General features: G+C 44.6%; 1 protein-coding gene across 2 annotated transcripts in view; it reads right to left on the reverse strand.

Annotated features, from left to right (window-relative positions):
* The window catches only part of LOC138664935 (CMP-N-acetylneuraminate-beta-galactosamide-alpha-2,3-sialyltransferase 2-like), a 161489-nt gene that overhangs the window by 87276 nt on the left and 56456 nt on the right, over window positions 1-17757 (reverse strand). The window contains exon 1 of one of the 2 annotated variants that reach the window (XM_069751987.1): window positions 16222-16650. The exons of the other annotated variant lie outside the window; for it this stretch is intronic. The gene's annotated coding sequence lies outside the window, so the exon portion shown is untranslated. Of the gene's footprint in view, window positions 1-16221; window positions 16651-17757 lie in introns of those variants that run through there. 2 annotated transcript variants of the gene reach the window in all.

The following is a 17757-nucleotide window of genomic DNA, read 5'->3' on the forward strand; positions in this document are numbered from 1 at the left end:
TGGAGAACAGTAAATATTCATTTCACTTAGTAGCGGGTAGTGATAGCCGCAGCGCCGGTTCCTGCAGCAGCTTGGCGTTTGCATATGCCCACTACTAAAGAGAATGAATATTCACTGCTCTCCATGCCCCTGGGAGTGGAAAGCAGTGAATATTCATTCCCTTTAGTAGGGAGCACATGTGATCACCCAGCAGGAAGCCTGCAGCTGCATCTAACACTGGCCGCAGTCAGGGAGGTGTTAGGGGTAGGCAGACTAGGTTCCTCGCCTGCGAGGGGGCCCCATCCAGTGGCATGCCGCTAATAGCGGCACTCCACGCAGCTCCTATGGGCCTCGTGAGCCAGGGGGGCCCGTCCGGAGCCAGTGCGCCGCATTAAACGGTTGGTACAGTTGAAAGCAATAATGAAGGAGAGGGCGTCAGATGAAGCTCCCTCCCCCATCATTCACCTCTGCCTCTGACACAGCGGATGTGCGATGACATCACTTCATCATGCATCATGCTGTGTAGCGGGAAGACGGCAGTGCAGCTGCTGAGACCGGAGCAGATCCGGAATCAACAGGGTAACAGGAGGAGGACAAGGAGCTGCATTAGTCCTTATGAGGGGGCTGCATTATTCTCTATGAGGGGGACTACATTATTTTATATGATGGCTGCATTATATTCTATGAGGGGGCTGCATTATATTCTATGAGGGGGCTACATTATTTTATATGATGTCTGCATTATATTCTATGAGGGGGCTACATTATTTTATATGATGTCTGCATTATATTCTATGAGGGGGCTACATTATATGCTCTGAAGGGGGGGCTACGCCAACCCCTACTATGTCATTAAGATGTGTACCTTATATTATACCCTGATATTAGCGCGTTTTACAGCACAATTGGTGGTCTTGTATTTATTTCTATGTCGCTACATAGTGGGCCCCAAGAATGATTTTCTCTGGTGGGCCCAAGGTGCTCCAGTCCAAAGCTTTCTACAACCCTGCAGCATTTTAGAGTAAAACAAGAAGGCAGAGCGTCTCTTTTTCAACTATCATGGTTTAAAAGTATTTGCCTTCTCATTTGGGCCAAAGAGACTTTTTTGGCCCCATACCTCTAGGCCATGGGTGCGAAACCCCCGCAATCATATTATAGGTACACCCCTGGATGGAAGGAAACTGCTGCAAGACACCACTGCATGTGGCATTTTGAAGCTCAACATGTCCACGAACTTCCGAGCAGAAGTGGTTAACTTACGAAGAGTCTGTCTGTTGTGGCTCATATGAAGAGATGCCGAGTTTGAAAAGTGGGAAATATTCACCCAATGATGCCTGTATGCTCCAATAGGGCTTATGGACAAGAGTTACCTTAATGAGACAACTGCTTTAAAATTGTGCACACAGATCTTGCAGCAGATTTCAGGCCATGTCGGCATCTGAACAATCACAGAGTCTGGGCATGTGAGTTATACCCATGCTATTTATATATTCCCTAGAAGAATTCTTAGGCCATGTTCACACGTTGCGGTTTTTACAGAGATTTTGACGCTGCGGATCCGCAGCAGTTTTCCATGCGGTGTACAGTACCATGTTAACCTATGGAAAATAAAAAACGCTGTGCACATGCTGTGCACATGCTGCGGAAAAAAACACGCGGAAATGCAGCGGTTTATTTTTCGCAGCATGTCAATTCTTTGTGCGGATTCCGCAGTGGTTTTACACCTGCTCCATAATAGAAAACCGCAGGTGTAAAACCGCAGTAGAATCTGCACAAAAAACGCAGTAAATTCGCAGTAAATCTGCGATAAATGCACAGGAAAAACGCAGTGTTTATGCCCTGCAGATTTATCAAAATCAGTGCTGAAAAATCCGCACACCAATCCGCAGCGTGTGCACATAGCCTTAAGCTAAAGCCAAGTGATAAAATTAGATTCATCTATAGTAATCTTTAGGGAATTCACCTGTTTGCTATCACCCGGCCCATGATATAGGGCGCACATTCCTGAGATGCATTACCAGATGATTTCAGTTCAATGTTTTCATTCCAATTTGCAAAGAAATGTAAATTCCAGTCCTCAAAATAAAATGTCTCTTCACACCTCTGCACAAGTCTAAAAGCCACAGGTCTCTTAAATAGCTCAGTGAATAGCAGCTGTGTGTGGGTTATATGGACATCGTCCCAACCGTGGTCACTAAATTAAAAAGATTCACAAAAGTAAACAGCGTTCTATTTCAACAGCTAAGCTCTCCAAATTTAGGCCGGTTTATCTTCCTGCAAAACGCACCTTATTCCTAATGGACAACAGCAAACGCTTGCGATATTATAAATGCTGAAAAGGTAACAGCATACACAGATGTGTGGGTGTGAGGTGACCAGGGTAGTAGTCTTGGCGAGGGGCTGCTGTTCCGGCACACCCTGGCACCCCGCAAAGAAAATATAATGTCCTGTCTGTGCTGTCGCTTGTTCCTGGCAATCCTTGACCTTGAAATGTACCATCTGGTACCGCAGCTTCCCAAGTTTCCAAGCTAGTTCTTGCTTGGGGATCCCTACTCGTTTTCCCCATGAGGATGAAACTAAGGATGGCTCCTACATACCTTCTCCAATCCGCAGGCCCCGGACGTTTCAAGACATCCCGCTGAACCTAGTTGCCGCCGTTCTCATGCTGCCTCAGTTTCCTCGTATCCGTGCAACCTTCAGCCCTATCTCCCCAAACCGCTGTTCCCACTGAACTCGTCTCTGGAACAATCTCACCGATCTCCATCCAACTCACTAACTTAAAAAGGGAAGTGTCCCAACTATAACTACTCCTACCCCTACTAACTGGGAAACTCCCTATATCCTCAACTACTTCTGTCCTGAACTTATCTAGCTTCCTCAACTACAGTGCCCTCCACTGTACTAAACCCAATTCTAATTATTCTTATGGCTCTAACTACTTCCTACATTTGTATTCTAGTTTCCTAACTCTGTTCCTAGTCTTATAAAATTACACAACTGTACATTACATATGTCATTACATAATAAACCATGTTACACTTAAAAAGCACCCGTTTAATCAGGAAGAGATGCGGGGTATGAATTGATCTCGACACACCCTTAGGCTATGTACACACATTGCGGATTTTGCTGCGGGTCCGCAGCAGCTTTCCATGCGTTTACAGTACAGTGTAAACCTATGGAAAACGCAATCCGCAGTGCCCATGCTGCGGTAATATCTGCGCGGAAACGCTACGGGTTATATTCCACAGCATGTCAATTCTTTGTGCGGATTCCGCTGCGGTTTACACCTGCTCCATAATAGGAATCCACAGGTATAAAACCGCAGGTGGAATCCGCATTGCCTTTTACCTGCGGATTTTTTAAATCCGCTGCGGAAAAATCCGCAGAGCTCCTTTCTACGTGTGCACATACCCTTACATGGGTACGGGCGGACATACAATTGGTGCAACCTTTACAGCCGCATAGGAGCTTAAGAGGGGACCAGTTACACCTCCAAAGCAGTTTCTGTCACAGGAAGAGATACTGGACTGCAAAGAGGCCAGATACTTTTTTTTTGTGTAGGGCCTCTTCTTTGTCAGCCCTAGTGCAATGGAAGAAAGCGTACAAAAAAAAAAAAGTGCAATCTGTAGCTTGATAATGTGTATATTCACTTCAGCGCATTATATGCATAAGTAAGACATATTTATGAGGCCAAAATTGCCAGTTATCTTTTGGCAAAAGGTAAAGGAGTTTGAATCATTTCTGGATTATTGAGAGGATTTCCAATAAATGTTGCTACATATGGGTCCTACAAGAGGAGTACATTGAAATCATGGGGCCCCATAGCAGAAGTTCTAATTGGGCCTTCCCCTAAATAAAAAATAATATTTGGCGGGGTTACAGAAGAGCATATGTCACAACTTTGTTACTACTATAGTACTTTTCATACTATTGAAATGCCTAGATTCCCCTCTCATTGCCACCATGCAGTAGAATGCCAACAAAAGTGTCCCTCCAAACACAGTATACTACTCCCACAGTCAATTCCTCCACAGTACCCACAGCCCATTCCTCCACAGTACCCGCATCACACACAGTGTGACTACACTACTGTCCCCATTGCACTTCGTATAGTATAATGTGCCCCATTATACTTCATGTAGTATAATATACCCCGTTGCCCTCTATATAGTGTAATACATCCCCATTGTACACCATAAAGTATAATGCATCTCCATATAGTATAATGTACCACACAATGTAGTCACTGATGTAAAAAAATAAATACTTACCAGCCCCTATTTCCCCCTGTGGTCCAGGTTTCTTCAGCATGTGCCTGAGGCACCATACATCTCCTCGCAGTGGGTAGAGTGTAGTGACATTATCGCACCCGCTACGCTGAGATGTCAGATCTCAGACACCGAGAGAGAATGATGGAGGGAACGGACAGCTTCCATCCTCCATCATAGCTTTCAATTGAATCGGCATCCACGATGCTCATACGGTTGAAAGTGCGATCCAGAGGGGGGCCGGCTCTGGAACTGGGCGCACTGACTCATGAGCCCCATAGCGGTTGCCACCATTGGAAGTATGCCACCGGGTCCTACTGCAGAGACCTGCTACCATGTTGCGAACAGAGCCCTCCTTTAGGCTACGTTCACACTAGCGTTGTGCGCCGCTGCGTCGGCGACGCGACGCACAACGCACCGAAAAACGCGTGCAAACGCACGCAAAAACGCTGCGTTTTTCGACGCGTGCGTCGTTTTTTGACGAAAATCGGACGCAAAAAAAATGCAACTTGTTGCGTTTTCTTGGTCCGACGCTAGCGTCAAAAAAGACGCACGTGTCGGAAAACGCAACAAGCAAAAACGCATGCGTCCCCCATGTTAAACATAGGGGCGCATGACGCGTGCGTCGCCACTGCGTCGCCCGACGCTAGCGCGACGCACACTAGCCGAACGCTAGTGTGAACGTAGCCTAACACTGTCAAGATTAGAGAAGTGGCTGCACATGCCTGGCTCAATCCATTTATTTCTGAGTACAGAATATCCTAAAGCAAAAAATTATAAGCTGCACATAGTAACATAGTTATTAAGGTTGAAGGAAGACTTTAAGTCCACTCAGTTCAACCCATAGCCTAAGCTAACATGCCCTAACATGTTGATCCAGAGGAAGGCAAAAAAAACCCCATGTGGCAAATAATAAGCTCCACATTGGGGAAAAAAATTCCTTCCCGACTCCACATACGGCAATCAGACTAGTTCCCTGGATCAATGCCCTATCAAGTAATCTAGTATATATACCCTGTAACATTATACTTTTCAAGAAAGGCATCCAGTCCCCTCTTAAATTTTAGTAATGCATCACTCATTACAACATCATACGGCCATACGGCAGAGTTCCATAGTCTCACTGCTCTTACAGTAAAGAATCCGCGTCTGTTATTATGCTTAAATCTTCTTTCCTCCAGAAGTAGAAGATGCCCCCTTGTCCCTGTCTCAGGTCTATGATTAAAAAGATCATCAGAAAGGTCTTTGTACTGTCCCCTCATATATTTATACATTATATATAACATATAGATAACATATATAACATTACATATAATAAGATCACCCCTTAGCCTTTGTTTTTCCACACTAAATAACCCCAAGTGTAATAACTTGTCTTGGTATTGCAGACCCCCCAGTCCTCTAATAACCTTGGTCGCTCTTCTCTGCACCCGCTCCAGTTCAGCTATGTCTTTCTTATACACCGGAGACCAAAACTGTGCACAGTATTCTAAGTGTGGTCGAACTAGTGACTTGTATAGAGGTAAAATTATGTTCTCCTCATGAGCATCTATGCCTCTTTTAATGAATCCCATTATTTTATTTGGCTTTGTAGCAGCTGCCTGACACTGGCCACTAAATGTGAGTTTGTCATCCACCCATACATACACCCAGGTCTTTTTCATTCACGGTTTAGCCCAGAGTTTTACAATTAAGCACATAGATTTTCATCTTATTAATTCTGCCCAAGTGCATGACCTTACATTTATCCCCATTAAAGCTCATTTGCCATTTATCAGCCCAAGCTTCTATTTTACATAAATCCCCCTGTAATATAAAATTGTCCTCCTCTGTATTGATTACCCTGCAGAGTTTAGTGTCATCTGCAAATTTTGAAATTCTGCTCTGTATGCCCCCAACAAGGTCATGAATAAATATGTTAAAAAGAAGAGGACCCAATACTAACCCCTGTGGTACCCCACTGCTAACCGCAATCCAGTCCAAGTGTGTTCCATTAATAACCACCCTTTGTTTCCTATCCCTGAGCCAGCTCTTAACCCACTTACTCATATTTTCCCCTATCCCCATTATTCTCATTTTATGCATCAACCTTTTGTGTGGCACCGTATCAAAAGCTTTTGAAAAGTCCATATACACTACGTCCACTGGGTTCCCTTGGTCCAGTCCGGAACTTACCTCTTCATAGAAGCTGATCGGATTAGTCTGACATGAACGGTCCCTAGTAAACCCATGTTGGTATTGGGTCATGAGGTTATTCCTCTTCAGATACTCCAGTATAGCATCCCTTAGAATGCCCTCCAGGATTTTAACCACAGTAGAGGTTAAGCTTACTGGCCTATAATTTCCGAGTTCAGTTTTTGTCCCCTTTTTGAATATTGGCACCACATTTGCTATACGCCAGTCCTGTGGTACAGATCCTGTTATTATGGAGTCTTTAACCCCTTCCCGACCTTTGACGCCACGTAGGCGTCATGAAAGTCGGTGCCAATCCGACCCATGACGCCTATGCGGCGTCATGGAAAGATCGCGTCCCTGCAGATCGGGTGAAAGGGTTAACTCCCATTTCACCCCATCTGCAGGGACAGGGGGAGTGGTAGTTTAGCCCAGGGGGGTGGCTTCACCCCCTCGTGGCTACGATCGCTCTGATTGGCTGTTGAAAGTGAAACTGCCAATCAGAGCGATTTGTAATATTTCACCCATTATAACGGGTGAAATATTACAATCCAGCCATGGCCGATGCTGAAATATCATCGGCCATGGCTGGAAATACTAGTGTGCCCCCACCCCACCCCTCCGATCGCCCCCCCACCCCCCCGATCTGGCCGGTACACTGCTCCGGCTCCCCTCCGCCCTGTGCTCCGCTCCCCCCCGTGCTCGTGTCCGCTCCCCCGTGCTCCAATCACCCCCCCGTGCTCCAATCACCCCCCCTGCACTCCGATCCACCCCCCCGTGCTCCGTTCCACCCCCCCGTGCTCCATTCCAGCCCCCCCGTGCTCCGTTCCACGCCCCCCGCGCTCCGTTCCACCCCTCCCGCGCTCCGATTCCCCCCCCCGTGCTCCGATCCCCCCCCCCGTGGTCCCCCCCCACCCTATCATACTTACCGATCCAGCCGTGGTCCCGTCCGTCTTCTCCCGGGCGCCGCCATCTTCCAAAATGGCGGGCGCATGCGCAGTGCGCCCGCCGAATCTGCCGGCCGGCAGATTCGTTCCAAAGTGCATTTTGATCACTGAGATATAATCTATCTCAGTGATCAAAATAAAAAAAATAATAAATGACCCCCCCCCTTTGTCACCCCCATAGGTAGGGACAATAAAAAAAATAAAGAAATTTTTTTTTTTCCACTAATGTTAGAATAGGGTTAGGGTTAGGGGTAGGGTTAGGGTTAGGGGTAGGGTTAGGGGTAGGGTTAGGGTTAGGGGTAGGGTTAGGGGTAGGGTTAGGGGTAGGGTTAGGGTTAGGGTTAGGGTTAGGGTTAGGGGTAGGGTTAGGGGTAGGGCTAGGGTTAGGGTTAGGAATGTGCACACGTATTCTGGTCCTCTGCGGATTTTTCCGCTGCGGATTTGATAAATCCGCAGTGCTAAACCGCTGCGGATTTATGGCGGATTTACCGCGTTTTTTTCTGCGCATTTCACTGCGGTTTTACAATTGCGATTTTCTATTGGAGCAGTTGTAAAACCGCTGCGGAATCCGCACAAAGAAGTGACATGCTGCGGAATGTAAACCGCTGCGTTTCCGTGCAGTTTTTCCGCAGCATGTGTACAGCGATTTTTGTTTCCCATAGGTTTACATTGAACTGTACACTCATGGGAAACTGCTGCGGATCCGCAGCGTTTTCCGCAGCGTGTGCACATACCTTTAGAATTAGGCTATGTGCACACGGTGCGGATTTGGCTGCGGATTCGCAGCAGTGTTCCATCAGGTTTACAGTACCATGTAAACATATGAAAAACCAAATCCGCTGTGCCCGTGATGCGGAAAATACCGCGCGGGAACGCTGCGTTGTATTTTCCGCAGCATGTGAATTCTTTGTGCGGATTCCGCAGCGTTTTACACCTGTTCCTCAATAGGAATCCGCAGGTGAAATCCGCACAAAAAACACTGGAAATCCGCGGAAAATCCGCAGGTAAAACACAGTGCCTTTTACCCGCAGATTTTTCAAAAATGGTGCGGAAATATCTCACACGAATCCGCAACGTGGGCACATAGCCTTAGGGTTAGGGTTGGAATTAGTGTTGTGGTTAGGGGTGTGTTGGGGTTAGGGTTGTGATTAGGATTATGGCTACAGTTGGGATTAGGGTTAGGGGTGTGTTGGGGTTAGTGTTGGAGTTAGAATTGAGGGGTTACCACTGTTTAGGCACATCAGGGGTCTCCAAACGCAACATGGCGCCACCATTGATTCCAGCCAATCTCGTATTCAAAAAGTCAAATGGTGCTCCCTCACTTCCGAGCCCTGACGTGTGCCCAAACAGTGGTTTACCCCCACATATGGGGTACCAGCATACTCAGGACAAACTGCGCAACAATTACTGGGGTCCAATTTCTCCTGTTACCCTTGTGAATCTAAAAAAATGCTTGCTAAAACATAATTTTTGAGGAAAGAAAAATGATTTTTTATTTTCACGGCTCTGTGTTGTAAACGTCTGTGAAGCACTTGGGGGTTCAAAGTGCTCACCACATATCTAGATAAGTTCCTTGGGGGGTCTAGTTTCTAAAATGGGGTCACTTGTGGGGGGTTTCTACTGTTTAGGCACACCAGGGGCTCTGCAAACGCAACGTGACACCCGCAGACCATTCCATCAAAGTCTGCATTTCAAAAGTCACTACTTCCCTTCTGAGCCCCGACGTGTGCCCAAACAGTGGTTTACCCCCACATATGGGGTATCAGCGTACTCAGGAGAAACTGGACAACAACTTTTGGGGTCCAATTTCTCCTGTAACCCTTGGGAAAATAAAAAATTCTGGGCTAAATAATTATTTTTGAGGAAAGAAAACGTATTTATTATTTTCACGGCTCTGCATTATAAACTTCTATGAAGCACTTGGGGGTTCAAAGTGCTCACCACACATCTAGATAAGTTCCTTTCAGGGTCTAGTTTCCAAAATGGGGTCACTTGTGGGGGGTTTCTACTGTTTAGGCACATCAGGGGCTCTGCAAACGCAACGTGACGCCCGCAGAGCATTCCATCAAAGTCTGCATTTCAAAACGTCACTACTTCAATTCCAAGCCCCGGCATGTGCCCAAACAGTAGTTTACCCCCACATATGGGGTATCACCGTACTCAGGAGAAACTGGACAACAAATATTGGGGTCAAATTTCTCCTGTTACCCTTGGGAAAATTAAAAAACTCTGGGCTAAATAATTATTTTTGAGGAAAGAAAACGTATTTATTATTTTCACGGCTCTGCATTATAAACTTCTATGAAGCACTTGGGGGTTCAAAGTGCTCACCACACATCTAGATAAGTTCCTTTGGGGGTCTAGTTTCCAAAATGGGGTCACTTGTGGGGGGTTTCTACTGTTAAGCCACATCAGGGGCTCTGCAAACGCAACGTGACGCCCACAGAGCATTCCATCAAAGTCTGCATTTCAAAACGTCACTACTTCACTTCCGAGCCCCGGCATGTGCCCAAACAGTGATTTACCCCCACATATGGGGTATCAGCGTACTCAGGAGAAACTGGACAACAACTTTTGGGGTCAAATTTCTCCTGTTACCCTTGGGAAAATAAAAAATTGCAGGCTAAAAGATCATTTTTGAGAAAATAATTTTTTTTTTATTTTCATGGCTCTGCGTTATAAACTTCTGTGAAGCACTTGGGGGTTCAAAGTCCTCACCACACATCTAGATTAGTTCCTTTGGGGGTCTAGTTTCTAAAATGGTGTCATTTCTGGGGGATCTCCAATGTTTAGGCACACAGGGGCTCTCCAAATGTGACATGGTGTCCGCTAATGATTGGAGCTAATTTTCCATTTAAAAAGCCAAATGGCGTGCCATCCCTTCCGAGCCCTGCCGTGCGCCCAAACAGTGGTTTACCCCCACATATGGGGTATCAGCGTACTCAGGACAAACTGGACAACAATATTTGGGGTCCAATTTCTCCTATTATCCTTGGCAAAATAGGAAATTCCAGGCTAAAAAAATCATTTTTGAGGAAAGAAAAATTATTTTTTATTTTCATGGCTCTGCGTTATAAACTTCTGTGAAGCACCTGGGGGTTTAAAGTGCTCAATATGCATCTAGATAAGTTCCTTGGGGGGTCTAGTTTCCAAAATGGGGTCACTTGTGCGGGAGCTCCAATGTTTAGGCACACAGGGGCTCTCCAAACGCGACATGGTGTCCGCTAACAATTGGAGCTAATTTTCCATTCAAAAAGTCAAATGGCGCGCCTTCTCTTCCGAGCCCTGCCGAGTGCCCAAACAGTGGTTTACCCCCACATATGAGGTATCGGCGTACTCGAGAGAAATTGCCCAACAAATTTTATGATCCATTTTATCCTACTGCCCATGTGAAAATGAAAAAATTGAGGCGAAAAGAATTTTTTTGTGAAAAAAAAGTACTTTTTCATTTTTACAGATCAATTTTTGAAGCACCTGAGGGTTTAAAGTGCTCACTAGGCATCTAAATTAGTTCCTTGGGGGGTCTAGTTTCCAAAATGGGGTCACTTGTGGGGGAGCGCCAATGTTTAGGCACACAGGAGCTATCCAAACGCGACATGGTGTCCGCTAACGATGGAAATAATTTTTCATTCAAAAAGTCAAATGGCGCTCCTTCCCTTCCGAGCCTTACCATGTGCCCAAACAGTGGTTTACCTCCACATGTGAGGTATTGGTGTACTCAGGAGAAATTGCCCAACACATTTTAGGATCCATTTTATCCTGTTGCTCATGTGAAAATGAAAAAATTGAGGCTAAAAGAATTTTTTTGTGAAAAAAAAGTACTTTTTCATTTTTACGGATCAATTTGTGAAGCACCTGGGGGTTCAAAGTGCTCACTATGCATCTAGATAAGTTCCTTGGGGCGTCTAGTTTCCAAAATGGGGTCACTTGTGGGGGAGCTCCAATTTTTAGGCACACGGGGGCTCTCCAAACGTGACATGGTGTCCGCTAAAGAGTGGAGCCAATTTTTGATTCAAAAAGTCAAATGGCGCTCCTTCCCTTCCAAGCCCTGCCGTGCGCCAAAACAGTGGTTTACCCCCACATATGAGGTATCAGCGTACTCAGGACAAATTGGACAACAACTTTCGTGGTTCAGTTTCTCCTTTTACCATTGGGAAAATAAAAAAATTGTTGCTAAAAGATAATTTTTGTGACTAAAAAGTTAAATGTTCATTTTTTCCTTCCATGTTGCTTCTGCTGCTGTGAAGCACCTGAAGGGTTAATAAACTTCTTGAATGTGGTTTTGAGTACCTTGAGGGGTGCAGTTTTTAGAATGGTGTCACTTTTGGGTATTTTCAGCCATATAGACCCCTCAAACTGACTTCAAATGTGAGGTGGTCCCTAAAAAAAATGGTTTTGTAAATTTCGTTGTAAAAATGACAAATCGCTGGTCGAATTTTAACCCTTATAACTTCCTAACAAAAAAAAATTTTGTTTCCAAAATTGTGCTGATGTAAAGTAAACATGTGGGAAATGTTATTTATTAACTATTTTGTGTCACATATCTCTCTGGTTTAACAGAATAAAAATTCAAAATGTGAAAATTGCGAAATTTTCAAAATTTTCGCCAAATTTCCGTGTTTATCACAAATAAATGCAGAATTTATTGACCTAAATTTACCACTAACATGAAGCCCAATATGTCACGAAAAAACAATCTCAGAACCGCTAGGATCCGTTGAAGCGTTCCTGAGTTATTACCTCATAAAGGGACACTGGTCAGAATTGCAAAAAACGGCAAGGTCTTTAAGGTCAAAATAGGCTGGGTCTTGAAGGGGTTAAAGATTAAAAATAATGGTCTATCAATGACTGTACTTCATTCCTGCAGTACTCGGGGGTGTATCCCATCCGGGCCCGGATATTTGTCAATTTTAGTGATTTTTAGAAGCCACTGTACTTCCTGCTGGGGTAAGCAGGTGACATTTAATGGGGAATTTATGTTATCACTGCACATGCTTGTTCCTTTAAATTCACGTAATTGGTCTTACTTAATAAAACTAGGGAAGAAAATATTGAAGTGTTTCTTCCTTTCAGCAACCAATCAGATTTAAAGACTTAAAGGGGTGGTCCGAAACCAATATTTATTTTAATCCTAAATGGCAGTCTAATGTAGTAATCTAATCTCTTTTCTAATATACTCTAATTAAAAACGCCCTATCGTTACCTCACTATGCCATTTTTTTAATTTAATTCCTTTAACGCTTTATTTGAGAACTCCTTGCGTGTCTTGAGATACTCAACCGACATGTCATTGGGGGTTGGAGGCTCACTGCCACAAGCTCTGCCTCCACCTTGAAATTAAATGTCATCAGTGACACCAGTTTCAGGGACTGGTCAAGTCCCTGCTCTACTGAGCATGTGTCGGTTGTCAATTCAAATGTATGCTCAGCATGATCTTGTCACTGTGCGATATTCTTTTTAATTTACATGACAGCTCGCTCCCTTAACAACTTTAATGAGAAGTGACAAGCCAGCAAAAGAGTGCACTGTCAGTGCTCATTATAAAGAAGAAAACCACAGGAAGAGCAGAGACTAGCCCCACCCCACGTAAATGATGTCACTTGTGGGGGCGGGGCTGGTCTCTGCTCAATGGGTTTTCTTCTTACAATGAGCACTGACTGTGCGCTCTCTTAGCAAGTCATCACTTCTCATCAGAGCCAGTGAGGAAGCGCACTGTCACCATATATTATAAAGAATATTGCACAGTGACCAGATCCTACTGAGCATACGTCAGAATTGACAACTGACACATGCTCAGTAGAGCACTGACTAGCCCAGCTCCAGAAATGGACATCATAGAATGCCCTTCATTTCAGGATGTGGGCAGAGGCTGCGGTAGTGACCGAAGTCTTGGGCCACCTGATGACGTCTTGTTTGAGAATGCCAGCATGTACCATCAAACAGAAAGTAAATAAATAAATAAATAAAGCAGTTAGGCTACTTTCACATTTGCGGTTAAGTCAGCAGCGTATCGTCCGCAACCGCAAACGCATGCAAAAACGCATGCAAACGTTTTTTATCCGCATGAGCTTACACATGATGGTAAAAAAAAAATGCAGCATTTGCATGCGTTTTACATGTGTTGGCGCTTTTTATGCGCATGTGTTTGGTATTTCCAGGAGGGTGTGTCTTTAATGGGCATGTCTAAATCAGTTCCTGGACATGCGCAGTCCGAAGTACGCAAGCGCATCAAACTAATGCGTACGCAAAGACATGTGTACGCATGCGTTCCCATAGACAGTAATGCGGTTTTTTTGCCGCATTCCTTGCGCCAATCACCGCATACGGTTCTAGGCGGCAAATTGATGCCTCTAAAATTACTGCATGCTGCGTTTACCACGCCAAACCGCAGACGACGAAACCACGCATGCAAAACGCAACCGATCGCAGACACATGCATCCCTAATGTTAAATATAGGAAAACACAACGCATGCGGATAATTGCAGAAGAAACGCTGCGGACACAATCACAAATGTGAAACCGGCCTTAGAGAACATAGTGAGGGACCATTAGGGACTTTTTAATTACAGTATATTAGAAGAGAGATTTGATTATTACATTAAACAGACAGATATTTAGAATTAAAATAAATGTTAGTTTCGGACAACCCTTTTAAAGCCCCCAAATACATGAGATAAAAGGCATCCAAGCCCACCTGTTGTAGAATCTATATATATAATTGCCTAAGGGTTTTTCCGTCTGTCTGTCTGTCTGTCTGTCCTGGAAATCCCGGCTCTCTGATTGGTCGAGGCCGCCAGGCCTCGACCAATCAGAGACCGGCACAGCATCGACGTAGAAATCCCGCGTCTCTGATTGGTCGAGGCCGCCAGGCCTCGACCAATCAGCAACGGGCACAGCGACGATGATGTCATAATGGTTGCCATGGCGACGATGATGTCATAAAGGTTGCCTCGACCAATCAGCGACGGGCACAGTCTGCCGCGAATTCTGGAATCATCATTGTCCATATATTACAGGGACATGCATATTCTAGAATACCCGATGTGTTAGAATCGGGCCACAATCTAGTCTATATATATAATTGCCTAAGGGTTTTTCCGTCTGTCTGTCTGTCTGTCTGTCTGTCTGTCTGTCTGTCTGTCCTGGAAATCCCGGCTCTCTGATTGGTCGAGGCCACCAGGCCTCGACCAATCAGAGAGCGGCACAGCATCGACGTAGAAATCCCGCGTCTCTGATTGGTCGAGGCCGCCAGGCCTTGACCAATCAGCAACGGGCACAGCAACGATGATGTCATAAAGGACGTAGACATCCCGCGTCTGATTGGTCGAGGCCGCCAGGCCTCGACCAATCAGCAACAGGCACAGCGACGATGATGTCATAATGGTTGCCATGGCGACGATGATCTCATAAAGGTTGCCTCGACCAATCAGCGACGGGCACAGTCTGCCGCAAATTCTGGAATCATCATTGTCCATATACTACAGGGACATGCATATTCTAGAATACCCGATGCGTTAGAATCGGGCCACAATCTAGTATTATATAATAGGTAAAAAACAGCCGCACTCGAGTTTTTGTTTTTTTCATATGCAGAGAAGTAATTTATTATGTTCACCACAGTGATATTGCGAAGCTGGGGTCACCACAATATTATAGAGGTACTGAGGTAACGTTTCGGCCCTGCTGTGGGCCTTTGTCAAACCTCACTTGTTGTAGACGAGTAAAAAATGTGGAAGATACCCCGAAATTGCGGGACAGATAGTAGCATAAGGCAGGCTCCAGTGAAAACGTTAGGCGTATATGCATATAAAATGTAGGTCAGGGAAGGGGAAAAAAAACTCCCAGTTTGTGCTGCGGGTCCGGTGTGCTGGCGTCCCTGCGGTGATGTAGAATATTATATAGCAGGGAGAGCTGATCAAATTGATATATAAGTTTGTGGGCAGAGATTCACGAGATCTTTTATTTCATTCATTGAAATCCCTGCCTGTTCTGGGCATATAAGCTGGTATATGTACAATGTGCAATAGTGCGTTCACACTGTAGCTATTTGACATACAAAACTACAAAAAAAATGAGCATATACCCTAGGCAAGTAGATAAGTAAATAGTAATAGTACATGTAAATAACATAGGGCACTTTGTTAAACCTATTTTGATCAAAAGAGCAAAAAAGCCATCCCATCACAAGATGTGCCCGTCGGAATGGTCCTAGCCCGTCTCTAGTATTAAAAGTTCCCTATTTTAGGTACCTGTACTGTTTACTTATTTACTTGTGTTAGGGCACATGCTCATTTTTCTTTTTTTTTCTCTGATTCTGTGTGTTCTGGGCTTAGTAGTTAGTAGCTGTCAATGAGGATCGCTCCGTAAGTAGCTCAGAATCAGAGGGGAGTCCGGTAATAAAATAAAAGTTACGCTAAATATTTTTGCACAAAACTACATACCAATTTGTTCCATTATTAACTCTTGCTGCCGTTGGTTACTTTTGGGAACCCATTTATCGTAGAATAGGGGGAACAATGCCTACATATAGCTTTGGGTTATGCATGAAAAAGGAGAACATTTTTTGCTGCAAATGTCCCACAGGACAATTTATGAGTTAATTAAACATGTTATTTCAATAGTAAAAGAATTTAAAAAAAACCCTGAAAATAATATTCAGAATGAAGTAATACAGACGGCGTGGTGCCCTGTAAGCACTGGCCGAGTAGGCCGACATTACATAATTATGCCATAACTTGGAAGAGGTTTAATATATCCCTCGTGTGCATCCAAGTCAAATATGTATCAGTCATGAATTCCGGTACCCTGAATTCCGGTACCCTAATTATCATCAGGACAAATGAGAACCAACCTGCTCTCTGGATTCCGGCATGGTGCTGAGGATCAGAGCCTTCCTTGTGGGTTCCCACAGAACTCCCCTGAGTGGCACCAGTGATGACCGTGTAACCCTCCTGTGACAGCACCACTAAAACTCCTGATCTGTCATGGAGAATAATCCGAAGGAATGTCCTGTCTTCGGAGGAATGTGTAGCCTAAGGAAGGAAAATACAGAAACCTGATCATTGGTTTCTGATCTCAACTTGTGTCGTAATGGGAAGTCTTGAGCCAGATAAGGAGGATTTAGAGGCTGGCAGTGAAATAGAGGAAGCATAACTCTGCATTATGCTGCCTGTAAAACTGCTGTGTTCACAGATGTATACTCCTGCATTTTCTCCAGGCAGCTGGGCCCCCTGTGCAAGCTAGCGTATGGGCCCTTGGGATCTCTTCACATAGTGCCCCCTTAAGTCTCTCTAACAAATGACAATTATTAGTTATACATCTTATTAGCTGAGGGACGTGCTTGCAGTCTAATAGATGGCAGAAGGCTGCTTAAAAGGCGAAAGGCCTTGTACAGCTGCACTATATGGACATCCATATGTCCGCCCATAACCTACCAATTATGACCCTACAATGTTTTTCCTCCCTATTACCCAAATTTCACCTTCATTTATTAGAGAGTTGTATAATCATACTCCATTTTTTTGTGTTTCCTAAACCCCTTAATACCTAAAGTATTGTTTAGGCCATAATTACCTAAACACTGCAATCAAAGGTGTCCCGTTAACTCCTTATCTTCAGGAGCACACCACTCTTCTGCCTTCCAGCTTCCTAGCTTACAAGGGAAGGTGGTGCGCTTCTAAAGATTGACAGATGGCATCGCTGGTCGTAACTGAGCTCTCACGGCTGGTAAAACTTAGCAGAGATTTTTTTTAGTCTTTTAAAAAACTAGAACCTCCAAATTTTTAAGCAGGTCTTATAAACGTATGACAAGTAGACAAACATGATGATCCGTATGCTGTTTGATTCTTCTTCAGGTTCGTTATAAGTAAATATGAGGTCTAGATTATTGACCTCGATAGATCACAGTGTTTTATCTAATTAATCTAGGGTAGCTTCGTTAAAGTTCAGTTAGAAATGTGCATTGCTTTTAGACACCCTCTATAATTGATGTGCTTGTTAATAGTTTATGCACAATGTTCTTGAGTCTATTCTACAGTGTGCCAGTTCTGGAGTTGTTTCGTGCATCCTTTCCTTCAGTGACGTTACTTTTCTACTAATATTATGTTTGTCTGTCCTATTTCGCAACATTTCTCATGCATTGTGGTACTCGGCCAACTGTGGACTCTTACCAGGGGTAGACCGACAGAAGGCACACTATGCAAGGGCAGTATATGGGCATGTTACAGTCCAGTAATGCGTGTGACTGAAGCTGCTCGCCAATTTGGGGGCTCCCCCTTACCTCTTGAGCCTCTGTCCACATGTTGTACCAATGTCATTTCCACCCCTAACTCATGTCGACTAAGCCTATCTTGAAATATACCATAGCTTTGAAATTGCTGACTACTGA

This window comes from Ranitomeya imitator, chromosome 2, assembly GCF_032444005.1.
Source record: "Ranitomeya imitator isolate aRanImi1 chromosome 2, aRanImi1.pri, whole genome shotgun sequence".
NCBI classification, from domain to species: Eukaryota; Metazoa; Chordata; class Amphibia; order Anura; family Dendrobatidae; genus Ranitomeya; species Ranitomeya imitator.